Source organism: Nerophis lumbriciformis, linkage group LG06 (assembly GCF_033978685.3).
Source record: "Nerophis lumbriciformis linkage group LG06, RoL_Nlum_v2.1, whole genome shotgun sequence".
NCBI classification, from domain to species: Eukaryota; Metazoa; Chordata; class Actinopteri; order Syngnathiformes; family Syngnathidae; genus Nerophis; species Nerophis lumbriciformis.
Window position 1 is genome coordinate 44303765 of NC_084553.2, and position 25210 is coordinate 44328974.

At 37.3% G+C, this 25210-nt stretch overlaps 1 long non-coding RNA gene across 1 annotated transcript; it reads left to right on the forward strand.

Moving 5' to 3' along the window:
* Positions 1-16188: 16188 nt before the first annotated feature.
* LOC140678851 (uncharacterized) lies at positions 16189-21388 on the forward strand. The gene is made up of 3 exons (XR_012050494.1): positions 16189-16260; positions 20957-21023; positions 21111-21388. It is a non-coding gene; the product is annotated as an uncharacterized lncRNA (long non-coding RNA).
* The last annotated feature ends 3822 nt before the right edge of the window (positions 21389-25210 follow it).

Below are 25210 nucleotides of genomic sequence, written 5' to 3' on the forward strand. Positions count from 1 at the left end.
TTTCCGGGAGACTCCCGAAATTCAGCGCCTCTCCCGAAAACCTCCCGGGACAAATATTCTCCCGAAAATCTCCCGATTTTCAGCCGGAGCTGGAGGCCACGCCCCCTCCAGCTCCATGATGACCTGAGTGAGGACAGCCTTTTTTCATGACGGGAGGACAACAGGGTGACAAGAACTAAATCATCCAGACTAGAGATAAATTGTATTATTATGTTTATCTTACCTAAAAATAAATACATTTATTAATTTAAAAAAAATAAACTAAATAAATGTTTACTATATTTTGCTAAAAACATCAAAATTAATTGTATTTTTATTTGTATTTTTTCTGACTCCTTATTACATCCAGCCATAGAATAATACATTCAAATAAACATATTTGAAATAATTAATTTTAAATTATCATAATAATTCATTTAAAATGACCATATTTAATTATTAAAATAATTGCTTGTTCATCAACAACTTTAGCATTTTATTCATTACATTTTGAAGCTCTCAGAAGCCAAGTTATGTTATATTCCTTAATATTTATTTATGCAAGTTTGAAGTATCAATTATCTAAACACAGTTTTGTTTGCATATTTTCAGGATATATATATACATATATATATATATATATATATATATATATATAAATATATGTGTGTGTATATATATATATATATATATATATATATATATATATATATATATATATATATATATATATATATATATATATATATATATATATATATATATATGAAATACTTGACTTGGTGAATTCTAGCTGTCAATATACTCCTCCCCTCTTAACCACGCCCCCAATCACGCCCCGCCCCACCCCCGACCACGCCCCCCACCTCCCGAAATTGGAGGTCTCAAGGTTGGCAAGTATGATTATATGTTGTTGTTTTTCTTTGATTTTTTACTAGATTTTTATTAAGGATCCCCATTAGCTGGTTGCCACAACAACCCACTAGTCTTCCTGGGGTCCACAAACTCAATACAATTACAAGTAAAAACATATAATTATAACTACACAAGTGAAACTTTGAACCTTGAAACTGTCATTGCTCAAAAAATAATAATGAATCAAAATCAATGTTGTTAGGAATTATTGACCTGTTGAAGGCTCCAATTATTTCCAATTAAATATTCCACACAATATTTTTTTTTTAAACATTGCGTATTTTTTTGGTTTTTGCCATTAAAGGCACAAAAAGGGCACAAAACAAACAAACGAAAAATAAATAAATAAACTCGACGGATAGATCTGAAGTTCATCTCAAGATTTAAGTCTTGAGAGTAAAAATAAATAAATGCATGACTTTTTCGCAACACAATTATGAGTAGAACACTCTTTGGATCCCTAAGAATAATAGTAGGATTTAACAAAAAATAATTGCTTAAAAACAATAATGGATCAAAATCAATGTTGTTATGAAATATTGACATATTTAAGGCTCCAACTATCAACTATCCCACTTTGATATTTTTTTGAGGGGAAAATGTTGCATATTTTGTGTTTTTGCTATAAAAAAAAACAGATTTTTTTAAACAAAAAAAGGCATTAAACATTAAAAATATAATTTTCTATCAACAAATTGATCTGAAGTCGACTCAGAGATTTAAGGGTTGAAAACAAAATACTAATATATGACTTATTTTTAACATTTTTATGATTGAGACCACTTGAGTAGAGCCCTAAAGAGTAAAACAAAAATCAATATATTGTAAATGTTTTAAAAATGAAAACATAACAAAATGGCCCTTGCATGCTTTTTTTTTTTAGTGTGCGGCCCTATATGAAATATTTTGGCATTTTTGTGTGCTATAATGTGCATTAGGGAGCAGTGCCCCACCAGATAGGAGGACTTGAAATAAAAGATGTAGACACAGGACTGTCACATTGTTGACTCAGGGTCAATTCATGGAGGAAGTACATTGGTTACATGATAAGATTATTTGCAAGCAAGCTGACCACCATATTTCTTTATGAGTGTCAAATATGTCACACCTGCTCAAGCTGTCATTAATATGTCATGTTTATATTACTCCAACATGACTCATCAATATATTTTTAATTTGATGCTGGGATTCAGCATCTTTTTGTTTGCTTTTCCTACAACACACTTGTTATTTCATGGTAACTTAATCTCATAACAACAACACAAATCTTCAAAATAAAACAATATTATTAGAATACAATTGCTTTAGAGTTGACTGTATGTTTTGTGGCTGCTGTAAATCATTAAAGTCATTTAATTAATTTACTGTAATAACGATCATCTTAAGAGAGTACCATGACAACTAACGTATGATTTATTAGTCTTTTAATTATGTTTTTGCCTGGTTAACAGCAGTAGACAAAAAAGTTGTTGATGAGGGTTCATAGGTAAATATTTGTAACTTTAGTTTCTGTTTTATTTGAACAATTCTGTTGCCAATCCCACTGTTTGTATTAAACATGCTTCACTGATGAGAGTATTTGGCGAGTGTTGTTTTGTCCTACTAATTTTGGAGGTCCTTGAACTCACTGTAGTTTGTTTATAACTTTGTATAACTTTCTTCAACGATGCCAGAGAAAGACATATTTTATGCCACTCATTTTTTGTTTCATTTTGTCCACCAATCTTTCTATACTGTGCGTGAATGCACAAAGGTGAACTTTGTTGATGTTATTGACTTGTTAGAGTGCTAATTAGGCATATTTGGTCAATGCATGACTGCAAGATAATCAATGCTAACATGCTATTTAGGCTAGCTGTATATACATATTGCATCATTATGCCTCATTTGTAGGTATATTTGAGCTCAATTTCCTATGTCCTCTGCGTTTTTAATTTATATCTGCATTTCTCATGACGTATTATCTGTATGTAATATTGCCTGCATTTCTGATAGTGGTTTGTTTGCCATTTTGTTCCAGACCACAGCAAACATTACCTAGCTGGCAAAGATTGTAATAAATCCATTAGAAGAAGACAGCCTGCCGTTTCCTTTAACTTGGACACACACATCTGTACTTTTGGCCATTAAAAGCCAGTGATTTCCAGCAGTTATCTCACCTTCTGAGAAGTTTTACTAATGTTTTCCAATGTTATAAAAATGTGTAGAATAAATATTACATATCAACATTTCTTTCAACAAAGATTTGTGTCGGCCTGCGACATGTAGTATTTTGATAGTAGGCTAATATAGCTAATATAGACACTTATATGATGTGTTGACTTCATTATATCACTTATGGAAAGCTTTTAATTTTTTGCGGCTCCAAACAGATTTTTTTTTGTATTTTTGGTCCAATATGGCTCTTTCAACACTTTGGGTTGCCGACCCCTGGGATAGACAAAAAGAAGAAGCTTATTGACGACAACGTCGGACTACAATGGCGGACTTACGCAAAGTTTGGAGGAAGTAGGAAGAAAAGAAAGATAGTTTTGTAAATATCCCCGCCATGCCTCCACGGTTTGATTTCAAATTTTCGGCACTAATGCAAAGCCAAATACTCAAAAACAGGTATCAATAGGTAAGAACATTTTGTTTTGCATGATATGTCCCCTTTAAAGTACCATGCTAGTATATATGATCATCTACAGCAGAGGTGTCAAAGTTGTTTTCAGTGAGGGCCACATCCCAGTTATGTTTGGCCCCAGAGGGCCGCTTCTAAAAGTGAATACTATTACTACTCCATTGTTTTATGCATTTCATTAGTAGATTTTTTTTAAACTGAAATGTAAAAAAAATATGGTACCGTATTTTTCGGAGTATAAGTCGCACCGGAGTATAAGTCGCACCTGCCGAAAATGCATAATAAAGAAGGAAAAAAACATATATAAGTCGCACTGGAGTATAAGTCGCATTTTTTGGGGAAATGTATTTGATAAAACCCAACACCAAGAATAGACATTTGAAAGGCAATTTAAAATAAATAAAGAATAGTGAACAACAGGCTGAATAAGTGTACGTTATATGAGGCATAAATAACCAACTGAGAACGTGCCTGGTATGTTAACGTAACATATTATGGTAAGAGTCATTCAAATAACTATAACATATAGAACATGCTATACGTTTACCAAACAATCTGTCACTCCTAATTGCTAAATCCGATGAAATCTTATACGTCTAGTCTCTTACGTGAATGAGCTAAATAATATTATTTGATATTTTACGGAAATGTGTTAATAATTTCACACATAAGTCACTCCTGAGTATAAGTCGCACCCCCGGCCAAACTATGAAAAAACTGTGACTTATAGTCCGAAAAATACGGTAAGTTGCAATAATTTCACCTCAAAATTTAGTGTGTATTACTGTAAATGGAAAAACAGTTCTGCTGTTTTTATGGTAAGAAAAAGGCGGCTCAGTTGCCAGAATTTTACTGTAACATTGACATTTGTTTTTCTACTGTAAATTTAAAAAAAAAATGCAATATTACAGTAAAATTTTGGCACCTGAGCTGCCAGTTTGTTTGTTTGTGTTTTAACTGCAAATCAACAACTGTAGATTTTTCGGTGTATTACTATAAATGCCAAAGCGGCACTACAGTTTATTACAGTAAAAAAAAGTACAGTTTTTTTCATTTAGAGAAAAATACTGCAAAAACCGCAGTAAATTTCACAATTTTACCATGAAATCTACTGCTACTTTTACTTTGCAGTTTGATGGATAACTTGCTTTGAAATCATTATTATTATTTATTTCTATTTAAAAAGTGGTTTTAATGTTTGAATATATATTTTGGCATAATTAGACAATATTTACGTTAACGTAATTTGCGATTAGATGGAGTACTTTTTAATACATTTAGTAAGAGAAGTTAGAGTACTTTATTGATACATATTATTTCCAGGCTTTCAAGGGCCAGATAAAATGAAGTGGCGGGCCACTTCTGGCCCCCGGGCCTTGAGTTTGACACCCATGATCTACAGTGCCATGTCGCTCATGCATGTATGCACTTTGAATCAGGGCTATTAGCATCTGTGGTCACGACGTAACCCCCGTTGACTTCAGCATGGGCCGCCAATATGCGGACGTGTGAGCGAGCAGAATTGTGCGTCCAAACGCAGCTGCGCTATACACAATCACACAGTTGGTTTGCGACGACTTTACACCGCATTAAAATAAATATCTTGTCAAGGACGCGTAGTAAGCACTTGCTCCATGTCTCCTCTCGCCATGATGTTCAGCCAGCATCCAACAAAAGGACTCCAGTGGGCCGTGAGCAAGGTCATAAAAAGTGTCTGGAAAACCAACACTGTAAAAAACATATTCAATCAAACCTAAATGCAGCGGTGGCTTTTCTTAAAGAAGCAGTAAAAATGAATAAACTGGAATGTATATTAAAGTTATTCAATTAGCTTATAGGTGGCAGGACTAGCAATTCTGCCTAGAAACAAGTGGCCAACATATTAAGACATAACAACAAAAATACACTCAATGATGGATGATACCAACTTTGTTGGCTGATTGGAGGACATTTATGCGTTTTAGTTTTAATATTTTATCGGTATAAATGGCTAAACTTTGATTGCTTTAAATGTTGTTTTGTTATTGTAGCACTTTGAGATGTGTTTAAATGTAAAAAAATAACTTAACCCTTGTTGAAAGTAAAACTTATAATAAGTAAAAGACACTTTTAAAAGAAGGTCGGAAGACAAAGGGGCATTTCCTCACAGCTCTCATTTGGAACATTTTGAGTCGTCATACAGGCGTGAAAAGTAAGTCAACACTAAAAATGATTGGTAAAAAAAAGTTTGTTATGGTTATGATTTGTTTGTTTCAGACATGTTGGCCAAAGTGTGGAGATTCGTATTGCAAATGTGCCTCACACAACTTATTTTTGAACATGTCTAATATGTGTGTCATGATCATACTTGCCAACCTTGAGACCTCCGATTTCGGGAGGTGGGGGGTGGGGGGCGTGGCTAAGAGGGGAGGAGTATATTTACAGCTAGAATTCACCAAGTCAAGTATTTCATATATATATATATATATATATATATATATATATATATATACCGGTATATATATATATATATATATATATATATATATATATATATATATAAGAAATACTTGACTTTCAGTGAATTCTAGCTATATATATATATATATATTTATTATATATATATATATATATATATATATATATATATATATATATATATATATATATATATATATATATATATATATATATATATATATAAATAAAAGAAATACTTGAATTTCAGTGTTCATTTATTTACACATATACACACACATAACACTCAACTACTCATTGTTGAGTTAAGGGTTGAATTGTCCATCCTTGTTCTATTCTCTGTCACTATTTTTCTAACCATGCTGAACACCCTTTCGCAGGTACCCAGAAAGGTTTCGAGTACCACCAAAAAAACTGAATCTCTGAAGACAGTATAAAAATCTGTGTTAAAGGTGTACAAATACTGTTTGTATAATAAGCATGTTATTGTTTACAAATGAGGGTTAAGAGTTCAGTACAAAAAAAAAAAAGAATGTGGCTCAAGTACAGTTTTTTAATTGAGCTGTTGCATTTTTTGGTTGGGTTGTTTTATTTTGAGTAACTTCTACATTTCTAAAAGGGGAGGAATGTAATAGAGTGATCTATGTTTGTCTGTTGCCATCTCCTGGTGAATGTTGGCTATAGCGTACTGGGGTTACTTTTTGGTTGGCCAATGATTTACGTGGTGTTGCGCACCTGACGTCAAGTGTGTGAGTCTGTTCTGAAGTCTACAGTAAAGAGACGTACTTCATCACCTCGCCTGTTTATTGCCTCCAACTCAATATATTACAACAACATTGCTGTTTACGGCAGACGAACTGCTTTACAGTAGAATAAAACATGACTGCTGTTGTTGTGTGTTGTTATCGCGCTGGGAGGACGTTAATGAAACTGCCTAACAATAAACCCACATAAGAAACAAAGAACTCGCCCTCGATCATTCTACAGTTATAACGTGTTTGGGCAGGCACGCTGTTTATATTGTGGGAAAGTGGACGTGAATACAGGCTGTTGACACGTCACTCAGGTCCGCATGGAGCTGGAGGGGGCGTGGCTTCCAGCTCCGCCTGAATTTCGGGAGATTTTCGGGAGAAAATGTGTCTCAGGAGGTTTTCGGGAGAGGCGCTGAATTCCGGGAGTCTCCCGGAAAATCCGGGAGGGTTGGCAAGTATGGTCATGATACCGACATTGGAGCCTTTAGAATTGGTCGATACCGATATTATTTCGATACGACATCAACATGAATCAATAGGCCCTTTTCCACCATAAGGTTTGGTTCCTGGAACCTCTGGTTCCTGGATCTATAGGTTCCTGTAGAAGTGTGTGGTTTGTGTTCCCACCGCATTTCACAGTTCAGGGTAGTTTATACAAATCAGGCTGATGACGTATGGAGGAGTGTGTTACTATATTTCTATACTGATACCATACAAATAAACAGACAATGTTAGGTCAAAATTATTTTTAGTAAAAAGTAAGTCGTTGAAATACAAAGCAATCATTTACAAAACGGTATGATTTAAAAATTAAAAGTGTACCGAATTGTCCATACAAAGTCAGGCTTTTGTCCGCCATGTCCCACAGTCAGAAAGTTGTCCTCTCGTAAATGATGAATTCATCAGAGTCAGACGATTCCCTTTGGTCCATTTCAGCTGTATATAACAATATCAATAAACAGAGGATTTTTACCTTGTTGTTATGGAACATTTCTCTGATTTGGTCTAGTTTGGTTCCAGTGAGGCTGTTCACATTAAGGTGGATAATGTGTAGCCCATTTGAACCAAAGAGAACATCAGAGTCCGCTGGGGAGAGGTATTGTCCAGAAGATGGTGGGATGACCATGTTGCAGTGATGTGCGGTGAGGTTCATGGCTGGTGAGGCACTGACTTCATCACAGTCAGATTTACAGACATATGAACCCTAAAGAGTATCTTATTCACCATTTGATTGGCAGCAGTTAACGGGTTATGTTTAAAAGCTCATACCAGCATTCTTTCCCGCTTGGCACTCAGCATCAAGGGTTGGAATTGGGGGTTAAATCACCAAAAATTATTCCCGGGCGCGGCACCGCTGCTGCCCACTGCTCCCCTCACCTCCCAGGGGGTGATCAAGGGGATGGGTCAAATGCAGAGGACACATTTCACCACACCTAGTGTGTGTGTTACAATCATTGGTACTTTAACTTAACTTTAACTTTACACATACAAACTGTAGCACACAAAAAAGCACATTTAATTAAAAAAACGTTATTATGGTCTTACCTTTACTTTTAAGTGCGGGAACAGTGGTGTTGGTGTTGGAGGAGTTGTGAATGAATGAAATATGAAATCCGTGCTGCAGTCTGCAGGTGTACCTAATGTTGTGTCCCTGCAGTCGTTCACGGCTCCTCCGGCGCGAGCATTGTTGTTTTTGCACTTTTTGGCTTCTTGTTAAGTGACTTTTTTTGGGTGGATTCGGTCTTGCACGTGGAGGGTTTGGGTGTGGGCTTTGGTTGGTGTGGCGCTCCCCTCGGGGGGTGCATTCTGCGGCGGGGGTGCATTAACCGGCACCAGGAGGCGGGATTACTGCAAGCCTCACACAGTGCGTCTTCGCAGCAGTTTTATGATTGCTCAGCACAAGAAAAACGTTACACACATACAGTTGTTGACAAAATACACTGTACATTATATACCTCAGCTAACTAAACTATGGAAATGTATAATATAATTCATTTAGCAATACGGTCTCACTGCACAGCAGGCCAGCAGTTAGCCGAGTCCGCAATCCATGTTGAGGCACAACTAAGTGACGTGCCTCAACTGGCTGCTGATCACCGCACCGTCTCTTCTCAGTATTTGAATGGCAAATGTGAGAATTCAGCGATTTTGAATAAAAATAATCTAAAACTGGTGAAGTTAAATGGAAAATAACTTTATAGTATAATCACTGAATACATATAACAATTTAATTAATTTTTTTTCTTTTTAAATTTTTTTTCTTTCCACTGCCATGTTGGTTGTTGCGATGGAGTCCAATTCTCTGTTTGGAAGGAGAGGCTTGGGGGAGGGGGAGAGAGGCTCCCTGGTGCTTTTTAAAAATGTATGAAAATGGTAGAAAAATTATTGTTTTGTTTTAATATGGTTTCTGTAAGAGGACACACATGACACAAACCTGCCTAATTGTAAGAAATCCCACTGTTTAAATTAAACATGCTTCACTGAAGAAAGTATTTGGCGAGCGCCGTTTTGTCATACTAATTTTGGCGGTCTTTGAACTCACCGTAGTTTGTTTACATTACTTATGTTGTGCGTGAATGCACAAACGTGAGTTTTGACTTGTTGGACCTCTAATCGAGTATGTTTGGTAAGTGCATGATCGCAAGCTAATCAATGCTAACATGCTAATTAGGCTAGCTGTATGTACATATTGTATCATTATGCCTCGTTTGTAGGTATATTTGAGCTCATTTAATTTCCTTTACTTATGTCCTCTGTGTATTTAAATTGTCTCAAGACACATTATCTGTATGTAATATTGGCAGCATTTCTGATGTTGTTTGTTTGTGTGCCATTTTGTTCCAGACCACAGCAAATGTTACCCAGCTTGCAAAGATTGTAATAAATCAATTAGAAGAAGACTGCCTGCCGTTTCCTTTGACTTGGACATACACTCTATACCTTTGGTCATTCTAAGTCAGTAACATCCAGGAGTTATCTCACTCTCTGAGAAGCCTTCGTTATACTAATGTTTTACAATGTTGTAAAAATGTGTAGAATAAATATAATACATTTCAACATTTCTGTCAACAAAAATTAGCATCAGCCTGCGACACATAGTCATTTTGATAGTAGGCTATAATTGCAAATACCTACATCATGTGTTGCCTTTATCATAAAACTTATATGGCTTTTGTTTTCCTGCGGCTCCAAACAGATTAGTCTTTTTGTATTTTTGGTCTAATTTCAACCTTTTGGGTTGCCGCATCAAAGTCCTGTAAGAAACATTTGATTGTACTATGTAGGTCCTGTCATGACGTGGACTATGGCGAATTACTGCGAGGATTGCTTTCCCAAGATGCAAACGAACTGGACTGGACATCGGATGAAGGTAGATACATGATTTGATAATGACTATAAAAGTGTAAACAAATGGCGCGCACAAGGCGAAGAACAGACTTGGCTAAGAAAACAAAACTAGCACAAAGGCAGAACTATGGACATAAAAATGAAAACACTTCCTGTGACGTGAAAAAAGCATGAAAACTCTGGCATGGAATACAAGCATGAATGACAAGGGTAGCATGAGTAGTAGAGGTAACAGAGTTAATGTCGCCAGGACGACCAACAGAAACTGACAGGCTTAAACAATAGTGACATGATTAGTGACAACAGGTGCGTGACTCAAAATGTGAAACAGGTGAAACTAATGGTTGGTATGGTGACAAAACAAGGGAGTGAAAAAGCAGGAACTAAGTGTCCAAAAACCAAACAGCACATGGCCAAACAAAAACATGATCAACAGGCATGACAAATCCAAACAGTAAATATAACAAATTGTACTCTTTTTTCCCCCAAAACGAAACCCTGAAATTAGAAAACTTATGATTGTATTGTGTAATGACTGTACAGTTAAAAATAGTAGTTAGAATGGTAGTCAATGGGGACTTTTGATACTAAACTACTATAAAATGTGCAGCCTGACCCTACAGGAAATACAACATTGCTTCAAAATGAATTATTTTACTAATCTTCTGTATATTTTATCAATCAATCAATAGCCTTTGTTTTGCCAAAAAATCTTTTTTTCAAGCGTGACCTGGCCTAGGGGGCAGCAAAACATCCATCCATCCATCCATCCAAAGTTACAGACATACATACAACAATGAAAACAGCAGCAGTCACACACCACAGTTAAAATTATAAATTACCTACAATATTAACATAAAAGCATGCAACAGGTCAAAAAAATATAAAATGTTTCAGTTTATGTAAAATATGTATAATTATTATGCCTGATCTTTCTCCCAATGCCCCAGCCCTTTAACATTTACTATCTGGCTGATAACTCATGTTATACAAATAAAAAAAAAATAAAAATAAAAAAGCAACAACATTATTAGATCAATTCAAAGGATTGAAATAATAAAAAATAAATAAAAAAACATGACATTTTTGCCATTTTTATTTAGGACTAAAGTCGATTTGAGCAAAAAAGTGGAAAAAAATATCAATCCAAAATGTTTGTATATACACTGTTAACTCCCTGAGGACTTTTTGGAGCGTTAGACTTAGACTTAGACTTAGACAAACTTTATTGATCCACAAGGGAAATTGTTACACACAGTATCTCAGTTACAAAGGATGGAAAGTGTAAGGATGGAAAGGATAATGCAGGTATAAAGTAGACTAAAAAATGTACTGTAGTAACAATATAAAATATAACATATAGGTAATATTAACATATTATATATACAGTATATGATATATACTGATATATTAAAAAGTTAAAGTTAAAGTACCAATGATTGTCACACACACATTAGGTGTGGCGAAATTATTCTCTGCATTTGACCCATCACCCTTGATCACCCCCTGGGAGGTGAGGGGAGCAGAGGGCAGCAGCGGTGGCCCCGCCCGGGAGTAATTTTTGGTGATTTAACCCCCAATTCCAACCCTTGAGGCTGAGTGCCAAGCTGGGAGGTAATGGGTCCCATTTTTATAGTCTTTGGTATGACTCGGCCGGGGTTTGAACTCACAACCTACCGATCTCAGGGCGGACACTCTAATATTATATTATATTTTTACATAATATATACAACATATAACAATTACCATGTACAATATTACAGTATATGTAACAGCTGCAGCATAAAATAGAGCTTTTTAGTTACTCTAATGGGCTAAAATATTTCATTTGTTTATTTTCCTGAGGGAACTTTCCTGAAGGAATCAATAAAGTACTATCCATCAATCCATCTTGTATTTATGAAAGCAATTAAAATGAATTTTTTTTTTAATGAAACTTGAAAAAAACTCTCTCGTACCACAACCAAAAATAAGGCAAAAATATACCTCAAAGGACAAAAAAAAGTCCCCAATATATTGATCAACTTGCACCATGCATGACTGAGTTTTGTGTTTTGTGACTTTTGCCACAAATTTTTCAGCGGTTTTTGGACAAATTTGCGTTCAAATGATGTTTGGCAGCCATTTGTTCCCATGTAAAAACCCTCCTTGAGAAGATTGACCCGCATGTCTCGCATATAAAGTCCCAGATTAGTCCCACCTATTAGGAGGGATGATGTATGATATGCATCCAGGTTGTATTATTTCATGGTGGACAAAAGCTTGCAGCGAAGATAAAAACCTTCCCTCAAATGCCAGCTCGTCTGTGGCATTTAGGCGTGCGTGTGTGTGATCGTGTTGCTGTCGTCCGCCTAAACGCTCAGCACCAGCTGATGCTAATTGAGGTCACGGCAACAAAGCGGCACGAGGCCTTGGGAGAGGTCGCGGGTCTGCTTCCTGCTGGTGTTGAGTCCTTCTTCTCGTCTCGCGCTTGTTCTCGCATCCTTTGCTGCGGTTTTTTATCTGAATGAATGATGCATGCAGTTAAGTTAAGGATATTTTCGCTAAATGTGTTTAATGTGCTCACTCACGTCACCCTAGCGTCACATTGGGTCTGGATGAAAAACGTTCACATGATTGTCTTCAGGGCTGTGTGGACTAACAATTCCGTCATTTGCAGCTCTTATTATAGAGACGCTACTGCTGAGATTAGCAGCGCTCATCTCTTTATCACATTCCGGCACAGGAGCTCATGCAAATGACATTTTTTAGCTGTAATTTCCCCTTCCCCCCGCTCGGCTAATAGCTTCCTCAGAAAATCATTCACAATCTCTCATGACTTGATGACGTTCCTCTCGGAATAATACCACTTTTATTTATGAAGAAGTGGAGCAAAAAAATTCTGCCTTTCTAAAGGGTTAACTCTACAGTTGTTTGATACCATAGGAATGGTGTGTATGGCCCTTGGCATAAACTAAATAGTTTTGTGGGCCACATTTCCAAAAAGTTAAGGACCAGGGGACGGACTTCTCCCTTCACTATTAGTCTTATTTTGTATATTGCCTAGCAGTGACGTGCGGTGAGGTTGATGGCTGGTGAGGCACTGACTTCATCACAGTCAGATTTACAAACATATGAACCCTAAAGAGTATCTTATTCACCATTTGATTGGCAGCAGTTAACGGGTTATGTTTAAAAGCTCATACCAGCATTCTTCCCTGCTTGGCACTCAGCATCAAGGGTTGGAATTGGGGGTTAAATCACCAAAAATTATTCCCGGGCGCGCCGCCGCTGCTGCCCACTGCTCCCCTCACCTCCCAGAGGGTGATCAAGGGGATGGGTCAAATGCAGAGGACAAATTTCATTACACCTAGTGTGTGTGACAATCATTGGTACTTTAACTTAACTTTAACTTTACACATACAAACTTTAGCACACAAAAAAGCACATTTAATTAAAAAAAAAAACCTTATTATGGTCTTACCTTTACTTATAAATGAAGTCCATGCGCCGCTGTTGTGCCGGATTAATGCACCCCCTGACGGGAGTGTTATATCAACTAAAGCCCTCACTTAAACTTTCCACGTGCAAGATTGAATCTATTTAAAAAAGTGTAACCGAGGGTTTATAAATGTCGCCTATACTGTATGAAACTACAAAATAACAAACACGGAGGCTCCAGTTTACACGAGGACCACTTTATTTACCTTCTTTCAAAAACCTCCGCTCCACTCCAACGTGTCATCACTTCCGCTTTTAGCGCTTTCAAAATAAGAGCTCAAGGCATATACTGTATAACAGCGCATAACAGGAACTTAACATCACAAAGAGGAAAGCCCATAAAAATAGGTTACAAAAGTTAATTAATAAGAAGCCAAAAAGTGCAAAAACAATAATGTTCGTGTTGGAGGAGTTGTGAATTAGGTACACCTGCCTCTAGTGACTGCACGTCACTGTTGCCTAGAGCAGTGTTTTTCAACCACTGGTGTACCATTAGATACAGTCTGGTGTGTCGTGGGAGATTATGTAATTTTCCCTCATTGGAAAGGGACAAGAGGTAGAAAATGAATGGGATGGATGGATGGGTTAAAAGGATGGGATGGATGGATGGGTTAAAAATTTTTTTGCAAACTAGTAATTATAATCTGCAAATAATGTGCCGTTGTAGAGTGTCTGTGCTGTCTAGAGCTCGGCAGAGTAACCGTGTAATACATTTTTATTTGTTTTGTCATAAAGAAATACAATCATGTGTGCTAACGGACTGTATCCCTGCAGACTGTATTGATCTATATTGATATATAATGTAGGAACCAGAAATATTAATAACAGAAAGAAACAACCCTTTTGTGCGAATGAGTGTGAATGAGTGTAAATGGGGGAGGGAGGTTTTTTGGGTTGGTGCACTAATTGTAAGTGTATCTTGTGTTTTTTATGTTGATTTAATAAAATAAAAAAACAATTTTTTTTTTTACAATTCTTGTGCGGCCCGGTACCAATCGATCCACGGACCGGTACCGGTGGTTGGGGACCACTAATGTAAACCACAAGTTTGGACCCCAGAGTTTTATGTGTGCTGGCAAAGTTGAAATGTCAACGCAAGGATCTGCAAGTGTGTTCACAGTGGTCCAAATTCTTCTAGTGTTTTGATAAAAATAAAAAAATAAAAATATTTTCATTTAAATTTGCCGTAAAACTCAATGGGGAATTGCACTTTTTGGGGGAATTTTACTAGATTACGTATGCTGTATACTTACAGCGTGTATATGAAACGTTGTTGCTGATTTTCGGTTGATTTTTAGAGGGATTTAAAGGCGGAATAGACTATTCCCATTACTTGCATTGTTAGCCGCCTTGTACTAGAATTTTTTCACTATTTAGAATGCACATGTGGTCCCATAAGGATTGTGAATGATGGGCAAAATTCTCCAAAAAGTGCAGTTACCCTTTAAAACCTCTTTGACGCTGTCAATCACTCGGAGTCACATGCTAAATGAAATTAAATGATAAAAAATTTAATACAATTTGATTTATATTTAATATACAAAGTATTTTACAGAATGATATTACATGTGTATATAGTTGTTTGATCCTATAGAAATGGTGTGAGGAAATTTATAGCCCACAGGAAATATAAATGAGTAAATAAAAATAACATGCTGGTATTGTTTTGCTGGACAAAATAAATTATTTTTAGAAACTTACAGTATGAATGGGTAAAAAAAAAAAAAACAAGCACACGTTTTGCAATACACAATAAAATTGTTTCCTACGGTGAGAAAAAAAAAGGAATTCAAGCAAAATTAAAAATATCTAAAATTCAGGATCACAACTAGATATTTTTTCCTAATATATTAGAACAAATTTACCCATCAAAAGCATTTGGGATATATTTCTTCAAATAGACAAAAATAATGAGTCAATCAATAATCAATAAATACTACAGGTATGATGGCATTTTGGTTAGATTTTTTGTTTTACTATCAGCAGATTTTAAGCCTGAAATTCAAATACATACGCAAACGCATCATGTCTTCCTTGTTGTGACATCCTGCAACACCAAGTGATTTGTTTTTGGTGTTTTTGCCACGATAACATCGAGTGTGTTCACAGTGGAGCGTGCATGAGGCCGCCGGCGCTTACATAAAGGATGACTCACTAATGACGAAGATATCACAAATAATTATCATGATGAGGTTAGCCTTTTGCACTGTAAACAACACAAAAACCCCTTTGTGTATGTGTGTGTGTGTGTGGGTGTGTGTGTGTGTGTGTGTGTGTGTGTGTGTGTGTGTGTGTGTGTGTGTGTGTGTGTGTGTGTGTGTGTGTGTGTGTGTGTTCTGGCAATGCTTACTTATTGGGGACGCCACTCTGTTTACAAAGTCACTTTAGGGGACCTTTGATGTTATGGGGACAAAAAAACAGGTCCCCTAAAGGGAAACCTTTTTAAATAATAGTCAGATCCATTCTGATTTTTAAGCTTTTTTTTTTTTTTTTCATAATACATGTTTACTGGTTAGTTTGAGTGTGATACATGTGCACAGCAGCCCCTTAATCGGGCTGCAGCTGGTACTGCACTGGCTGGTCCTTCATTGACTACTTTAACAATTAACACCTGGCGCGCCACACAGAGGCAGCGTGAGCGCAGCACAGGAAGGAGTTCTACATTTCAGACATCGAGACACGGAAGTAAGTCGTTTAAACTAAAAGGTAAGAACATATTTCTTATAAACGGAGGTTATTGACTATCATTTGTAGAAGATTAATGTGTTTATGACCAAGTTAAGCCAAAAAAATTAGCAGCGAAGCGAACCTTTTCCAACGGGTGCATTTAATTAAGAACATGAGCCTTGCTCAAAAAAAAGCTTGTGAATCACTTTGTGTTTTTGATTTTTTTGCCATTTGGACTGGTTTATAATCAAAGTAGCTTGATTGATTGATTGAGACTTTTGTTAGTAGGTTGCACAGTGAAGTACATATTCCGTACAATCGACCACTAAATGGTAACACCCGAATAAGTTTTTCAACTTGTTTAAGTCCGGGGTCCACTTAAATTGATTCATGATACAGATATATACTATCAGATATATACTATCATCATAATACAGTCATCACCAGTGTTGGGACTAACGCGTTACAAAGTAACGCCGTTAGTTTCGGCGGTAACTAGTAATGTAACGCGTTTTTTTTTATATTCAGTAACTCAGTTACCGTTACTACATGATGCGTTACTGCGTTATTTTACGTTATTTTTTATGTAGTATCGGCTAGAAACAGAAGATCTGAGTGTGTTTTATTGCAGCGCTGCGGTGGAAAAGAAGAGGCGTGCTTTGTGTGGGTGGGGGCGCGGGGGCTCCCAGACCGTAGTTGAGGGGCGCAGGGGAGACGTTCCTCCAGGGCCTATGTACTTCGGGGCTAACAACCTTCACTTTACCCGGAAGTGGGTCTTTACAGCTGAGGGTGAATGACGAGCCAGCGGTTTGTTGCAACTTTGTGACTCTATTGGACGCAGCCATCCACCAAGCTAGAGCACCTGCACGCACTTACTGTTGCCGCTCCCTCACCTCTCTCGCCCACTCACTCACTGACGTCACTCACCTCACATGCTGTCATATCTTAAAGGGCCACACACACACACACACACACACACACACACACACACACACACATACGCTACGCTCATAACAACTAACATGACATCATGGGGAAGCCAGAAGTCGAGTGTCTTAACATTCTCACTACTTTTCTTTTGTCGAGCACAAAGAAAAGAACATTTTAGTTAAATGTAAGTTGTGTCTAGGATCAAAGATCCTATCTACTTAAAGTTAAAGTGCCATTATGTTGCAGCTATTTAAAATAGTTTTGTCAATTTGTTCTGGCCTGAAATAAATTGGCCCTTTGAAACATATCTTTGTGTGTTGTATGTAGACCACATTGTTTGTGTGTTGTATGTAGACCACATTGTTTGTGTGTTGTATGTAGAGCACATTGCTTAGCAGAGTTCAGTGAAGCAAATGCATGTCAAGTTGATCAACAGATTGTATTATTCTCCAGTACAATAACAGTACTGAAATGAAGGCTAAAAGGGCATTAATGGGAGCCTTAAAAAAAGGGGGGGAAAAAGAAGTAACTAGTTACTTTTCACAGTAATGCATTACTTTTTGGTGTAAGTAACTGAGTTAGTAACTGAGTTACTTTTGAAATAAAGTCACTAGTAACTAACTAGTTACTGGTTTTCAGTAACTAACCCAACACTGGTCATCACACAGGATAATCATCAGGGTATATACATTGAATTATTTACATTATTTACAATCCGGGGGGGGGGGGGTTAGGTTTGGTTGTTGTCATCAACAATTGAGAACAGAGAAATGGATATTGAAACAGTGTAGGTCTGACTTGGTAGGATATGTACAGCAAGTAGTGGACATAGAGAGAGAGAGAGAGAGAGATCAGAAGGCATAAGAAAAAGTATCTATGATTGTTTACATTTGATTATTAACAATCCGGGGAGGGTTGAAGTTGCCTGGAGGTGTACTTTTATTGCGGTTTTGAAGGGGGATAGAGATGCCCTTTCTTTTATACCTGTTGTGAGCGCATTCCACATTGATGTGGTATAGAAAGAGAATGAGTTAAGACCTTTGTTAGATCGGAATCTGGGTTTAACGTGGTTAGTGGAGCTCCCCCTGGTGTTGTGGTTATGGCGGTCATTTACGTTAAGGAAGTAGTTTGACATGTACTTCGGTATCAGGGAGGTGTAGCGGATTTTATAGACAAGCTCTAATTTAATGCTAATTGGTTGTCTATAAGGACTTTTAAGAAGTTATATGTATAGTTATGATGGACATTGGAGATTAAGGACATTTTAAAAACCTCACATTGACTTTGTTTCACACATTTTAGATGAAAGACATATGTACAGTAGACCACTTGGACATAAACAGCATAACACCTGATGTCACTGAAACAGAGGAATACTGCTCAATTCAGGAAACAATGGACACCGTAGTTGTTTGCGCTCCTATTAAAAAACACGGAAAAAGAGTTTACAACAAAAGCCATTATTGCTTGTATTGCAGAGAGCCTTATGCCAAGTTGGCACGACATCTAAAAAGTGCACACAAAAACAAATTGGAAGTAGCCACAGCTCTTGGCTTTCCAACGAGTTCCATGGAGAGAAGGAAACGGCTAGAGAATATTCGTAATAAAGGGAACTACGCTCACAATGCTGCTATTATGGAGTTAGAGAAGGGTGAACTATAGTGCCATTCAAACGACCACCTAAAGAAGCTAAAGGAAATGATTTCATGCACTGTGCACATTGCCAAGGACTGTTTACCAGAAAGGTACTGTGGAGACTAGAGATGTCCGATAATATCAGCCTGCCATGCGTTAAAATGTAATATCGGAAATTATCGGTATCGTTTTTTATTATTATTTTGGTTTTTTTAATTAAATCAACATAAAAAACACAAGATACACTTACAATTAGTGCACCAACCCAAAAAACCTCCCTCCCCCATTTACACTCATTCACACTCATTCACACAAAAGGGTTGTTTCTTTCTGTTATCAATATTCTGGTTCCTACATTATATATCAATATATATCAACACAGTCTGCAAGGGATACAGTCCGTAAGCACACATGATTGTGCGTGCTGCTGGTCCACTAATAGTACTAACCTTTAACAGTTAATTTTACAAATTTTCATTAATTACTAGTTTCTATGTAACTGTTTTTATATTGTTTTATTTTCTTTTTTATTCAAGAAAATGTTTTTAATTTATTTATTTTATACATTTTTTTAAAAAGTACCTTATCTTCACCATACCTGGTTGTTCAAACTAGGCATTGTAATGTGTTAATTCCACGACTGCATATATCGGTTGATATCGGTATCGGTTGATATCGTATCGGTAATTAAAGAGTTGGACAATATCGGATATCGGCAAAAAGCCATTATCGGACATCCCTAGTCGAGACACATGCGAAGTTGCCGCCTCAAACCTTCATCAGTCACCCGAAAACCAGGAAAGAACCGTGTCCAGTCCATCTGCATATATATACTGGGCCTGTGCCTTCAAGTGTATCCAAACAACTGTGGGGAGTAATAAGTGTCATGATTCCTGATCCAATCACCGAAAAAATAAAAAATGACCATGTCATCACAGATGTTGGGCAGCACCTGTTGAACAAAAGTGGTATGTCAGCAAAAAATCAACAATGTGTCAGAAAGAAGATGCGGGAATTAGGAAGACTGATTCATAATGCCAGGAGAGTAACTACCTTGAAAAAATTGAGGATTTTGTGAATCCTAACAACTACTTGGAAATGGTCAAAGCTGTCAAATGTATTTGTTGCTATGATAGTGACACTAACAAATTCTGCATTCCATCACTGGCAACTAAACTTGGGAATTCCCTGGTTAAAGTCAGCAAACTTTTGAAAGCACAAGGTTTGATAAACATCAATGAAGAGTTGGTCAGGAATGCCACTCAGTTCCAAGATGTCCATCGTGAGAAGTGGAACGAGTTGATCTCTGTAACAGCCCTGAGGAACATAGCCGAAGAAAAGTGGAATGTACCACAACTTATGCCCTTCATGAGGATGTTCAAAAAATGCATCAGTTTCTTAGACAAATGCATGATGAGTGCAGCAGTGCGCTATCTGAAAATTCTTCCACAAAGGCCTGGTCAGACCTGACAAAAGTATGTTTGACACAGATCATCCTTTTTAACAGACGAAGAGAAGGAGAGGTAGCAGGCATGCCCCTGTTGGCTTTTTTGTCAAGAGACACAACCGATCCTCCCAAGGATGTTGATTGGGCTCTCTCGGAAGTGGAAAAAAAACCTCTGCAGACATTTTTCAAGGATTGTCATCAGGGGAAAACGAGGCAGACCTGTTCCTATTCTCTTGACTCCAAAAATGGTGTGGGAATTAGAACTTCTCAAGTACCGTACAAGGAAACTTGTGGGGTTCTCAAAGACAACACTTACCTGTTTGCAAGACCCACAGCGATGACACATTTCCGTGGTTCTGACTGCATACGAGACTATGCAAAAGCATGTCATGCAAAGTGTCCTATTTCCCTTACATCCACGAAACTACGAAAACATGCTGCCACCCTTTCAACTGTGCTAAACATGACAGACACAGAGATGGACCAGCTGGCCAACTTTCTTGGCCATGATATTAGAATCCATCGTGAGTTCTATAGACTTTCGGAAAAGACATTGCAGCTGGCAAAAATCAGCAAAGTTTTAATGGCATTCGAGCAAGGTGGATTATCTGAGTTCCGTGGAAAGAACTTGGATAAAATCACAATTGGTCCAAATGGTAAGCTGTCATATTTGTTGTTTGGTTTGAACTCAATTATAAGCTTAACATGTTTTGTGTACGACAGAATGTTGTGCAAACTGAAGAGGAAGATATCACCGGAGAGGAAGGACACTATCCATGTCCTGACAATGGTAAGTTAATACACATTTTTCTGGTTTATTAAAGGTGCCCTATGGTAAACATGACACTGAATGTTTATTACATTTAAACCACCACAGAGGTGGCATTACCAACCCCTGATGATGAACACATCCCACCACACAAGAGACTGACACACCTTTAAAAGACATGTATGCATCATCACGACATCGTGCAGTGAGACATTCTTCCAATGGTATGTTGTCATCAATTATAAGCTTAAGAAATTGAAAGAGTAACTGAAACCAAATTTCTAGGTATAATGATTGATTATAAATTGAACTGGAAATATTTTGTATGGTATTGTACCAGGAAAGAGTGACTGTTTAAAATGTTTGAGGGACGAACCGGAAGCTCTCCAAAACCGAGAATGGCAAGCATTGCAGTTCTGTGTACAACCGCATTACGGCCTACAAAAGGAGATTGCAGCTAAAATAGTAGATTAAGAGATAATCAGCAAGACTGGTGAAGTAGAACAGTTTTTTTTTTAATGTTATTTATGTTCAATGTTGTTCAAAATAAAAAGTAAAAATGAAAGTTTAAATGAGTTTGTGTGTGTGTGTGTGTGTGTGTGTGTGTGTGTGTGTGTGTGTGTGTGTGTGTGTGTGTGTGTGTGTGTGTGTGTGTGTGTGTGTGGCGACTGACACTTAAAACTCCAATTTTAATGAAGGCATCTCAGTAGCAAGCACTGCTTTATCATTAATTAGACTGATTTTTTTTTTTTTTTTTTTTTTAATTATTGCCAACAGACCTACCAAGATATGTTTTATTGTAAGAGGATGCTCAAAATGTATGAAAAATAAAACAAAAACTAGAATGGGACTCTAAATTGCAAAACTCAGCCAAGGCCAAACAATAGTGCGTAGTACTTTGTCACTCTTCCAATATTACTTTGTAACCTTTGTCCGACTGGACATTTAACTTATTTATGGATAATAATGCCACAAAATGTTGCAAAATCTACATGTCTTACCTTGTTGGTGTTACAGCATATAGTAAATATAAAGGGTTTTTCTGTTGACTTGTCAGTAAGCGTTGGAGTTTGGTGGCATTTTAAAGTAACAAAGATGTTTGTGGATGTTGTGTCAGTATATAAGGGTTTATTAACAAAATTGTAGTAGTTCTGGGAAGAGCTCATTGAGAGTTGTGATATGAGGTATGACTCCATGTGGTTTGTTGGAAGATGATTTTGGACATAATTACCTGTGAACTTTTACCTCCCCCTGTGAGTTATTTAGCGTTAGAAATGAATCAGCTGGATTTGACCTTCTATCTACGCTGAAATAAACATTTTTTAAATATTTTTGATGTTTTACCCTGCTGTGACCTGACACGTCTCTCTATGAATTCACTGAATATGTATCCCACACTTAAAGATGATTCTACACAAATTGCTCTTAGACCTAAGTGTGGGGCGGCCACACATTCACTGTACATACATACATACATACATACATACATACATACATACATACATACTGTACATATGCATTCACTGTACAAACATACATATACACATACTGTACATATACAGTCACTGTACAAACATACATATACACATACTGTACATATAAAAGTACATATACATACGTACACTCATGCATATAATCAAGTTTCATCAAACATATATTAACGTTGTTGCCCTAGGGGAAACTGGGTAACACATGGCACACTGGCAAAGCTTAACCTATTGTTACAATAACGATCTACAAGGTTAATAGTTGGCTTCGCTTTCTACCCCTCCATTTATCTGCTCTCTTTTGTAATTCAAGTTATCATTACATATATGTATTGTTGCATTTGAAACAATTAACATCAAAGTGATAACTTTCCCCCCCTATTTTTTCGCTTTTTTGTCTAATTCTGCAGCCATAAACCTTACCGTCATATAACTTGATATTTGAAACATGCTAACTGTATGCATGTTTACGTTAGCATGCTAACATTAACGTGCTAGCTTTTTGAAGTAAATGTTTCTACCGTTTACCCTACAGTCATATAACTTGGTATGTGACACTTGTTAACTGTTAGCGTGGTAACGCCAGCATGCTAACATTAAAGTGTTAACTTTTTTAGCTAATTTTACACTTTGTACTCTAATTCCCCAGCCATACTCCGTAGAGTCATATAACTTGGTACGTGACACAAGCTAACTATTAGAATGCTAACATTAGCTTGCTAACATGCTAACATTAGCATGCTAACTTTTTGAGCTAGTTTTGCTACTATTTACACCAGAGTCATATACCTTGGTATGTGACATGTGTTACCTGTTAGCATGCTTGTAAGCTAAATTCAGCTTGCTAATTTTTTCATCTAATCTTACAATTTTTTTTTCTAATTCCCCCGCCATACACCTTAGAGTCATATAACTTGGTATATGAAACATGCTGACTGTTATCATGCAATCGTTATCCCACATGCTACGTGTTAGCATTTTTATGTAAACATGCTACTGTTTTAGGCTTACTGTGTGGCTCATTTTGTAGTTACACCTAAAACTCACACATTCAGACACTCTGCACCATCTAATAAGCACGGTGGCTTCCGGCGACCCCCGGCCAGAGGTCCAGGGTACAGGTAGCAGGCCCATCAAAATTCATTATCAATAGTGCTATTTCTATTGGTATTTGTATTGCTCCATTTGTAGTGTAATAATGCTCATTGTCATTTCTGTATTATTAATATTTATTTCACTAACTGCTTCTTTGCTATCACTTTTACTATCATCCATCCATCCATTTTCTACCGCTTGTCCCTTTCGGGGCCCTGGGGGACGCTGGAGCCTATCTCAGCTGCATTCGGGCGGAAGGTGGGGTACACCTTTTTACTATCATATTTGTATATATCCTATTTGCTGATGTTGTTGTTGTTGTTATTGTAGTGTTTGCTGTTGTTGTTGTCTCTCTGTCTTATCCCTCTCTTGTCCCCACAATTTGCCCCTCTGTCTTCCTTTTTTTCTATTTCTATCCCCTCCTTCTCCGGCCCGGCTGCACCATATAGTAATATAAATACATTTAATAAAGTCAAATACCAATAAAGCAACAAGAGAAGTATCCCACACTTCTCTTTTGTAAAGTACATTTGTACAGCTGATATGGGCATCTACATCAACAATATGATTTGCCTGGGTAGCTGGACAGGACAAAAACATAAAAAATACAAAATAAAAAGTGTGGGGCGGCCATCAGCCTCGACTGGCAGGGGGGGAAGTGTAAAAACCAGGCAAACATTCCACTGAAGCAGACTAAATACTCCAAGTACCCAAAAAGCTCCAATTGACGCCTCTAAATAATTAATCACCATCTCATGTGGTCGCCAGGTGCATGGTCTACAAAGTTATTAATAATTTGCATCTGGTCAAAACCATTGGCTGTGGCTGTAGGCAAACTCCTAATGTATTTGTTTTATTCACGCTACACGAGCTGCAGCGCCTTTTGTCTTTCTCATACTCTCCAAACCATATTTATAGTGAATTGTGAATTATATTTATATCGCGCTTTTTCTCGAGTGACTCAAAGCGCTTTACATTGTGAAACCCAACGCCTCGGGGTCCCACAGGAAGAGCTGGACGAAGTGGCTGGGGAGAGGGAAGTCTGGGCTTCCCTGCTTAGGCTGCTGCCCCCGCGACCCGACCTCGGATAAGCGGAAGAAGATGGATGGATGGATGGACATTTAAACCAGTGTGGGTGGCACTGGGAGCAGGTGGGTAAAGTGTCTTGCCCAAGGACACAACGGCAGTGACTAGGATGGCGGAAGCGGGGATCGAACGTGCAACCCTCAAGTTGCTGGCACGGCCGTTCTACCAACCGAGCTATACCGTCCCAACGTTTATAAAAAATATAACATACTGAATAATGTTGTACACTGTATGCAACGTGCCATGATCTTACATAACATTTAAAAGTTTCTTGTATTTTGTATTATTTCATGTCCATTATTTTTTGTTCCCCTTTGATCATTTGCGATGTGCCTCATACGCTTACTGACTCTTGGTGCACTTGCTTGTTGGGCTACCTGCGTTTTCTCTAATAGAGGGAGTTTTCATGCACTTGCCAGCTATCTCTGCATCCTGGGTTCCAGACATACACCAGGACGTTACTTAACGTGCAATATCTTTGAATGTGAGGGAGTGTGTGTCTTTTCTATGACTCTTATTATTTGCTGCACTGATGTATGG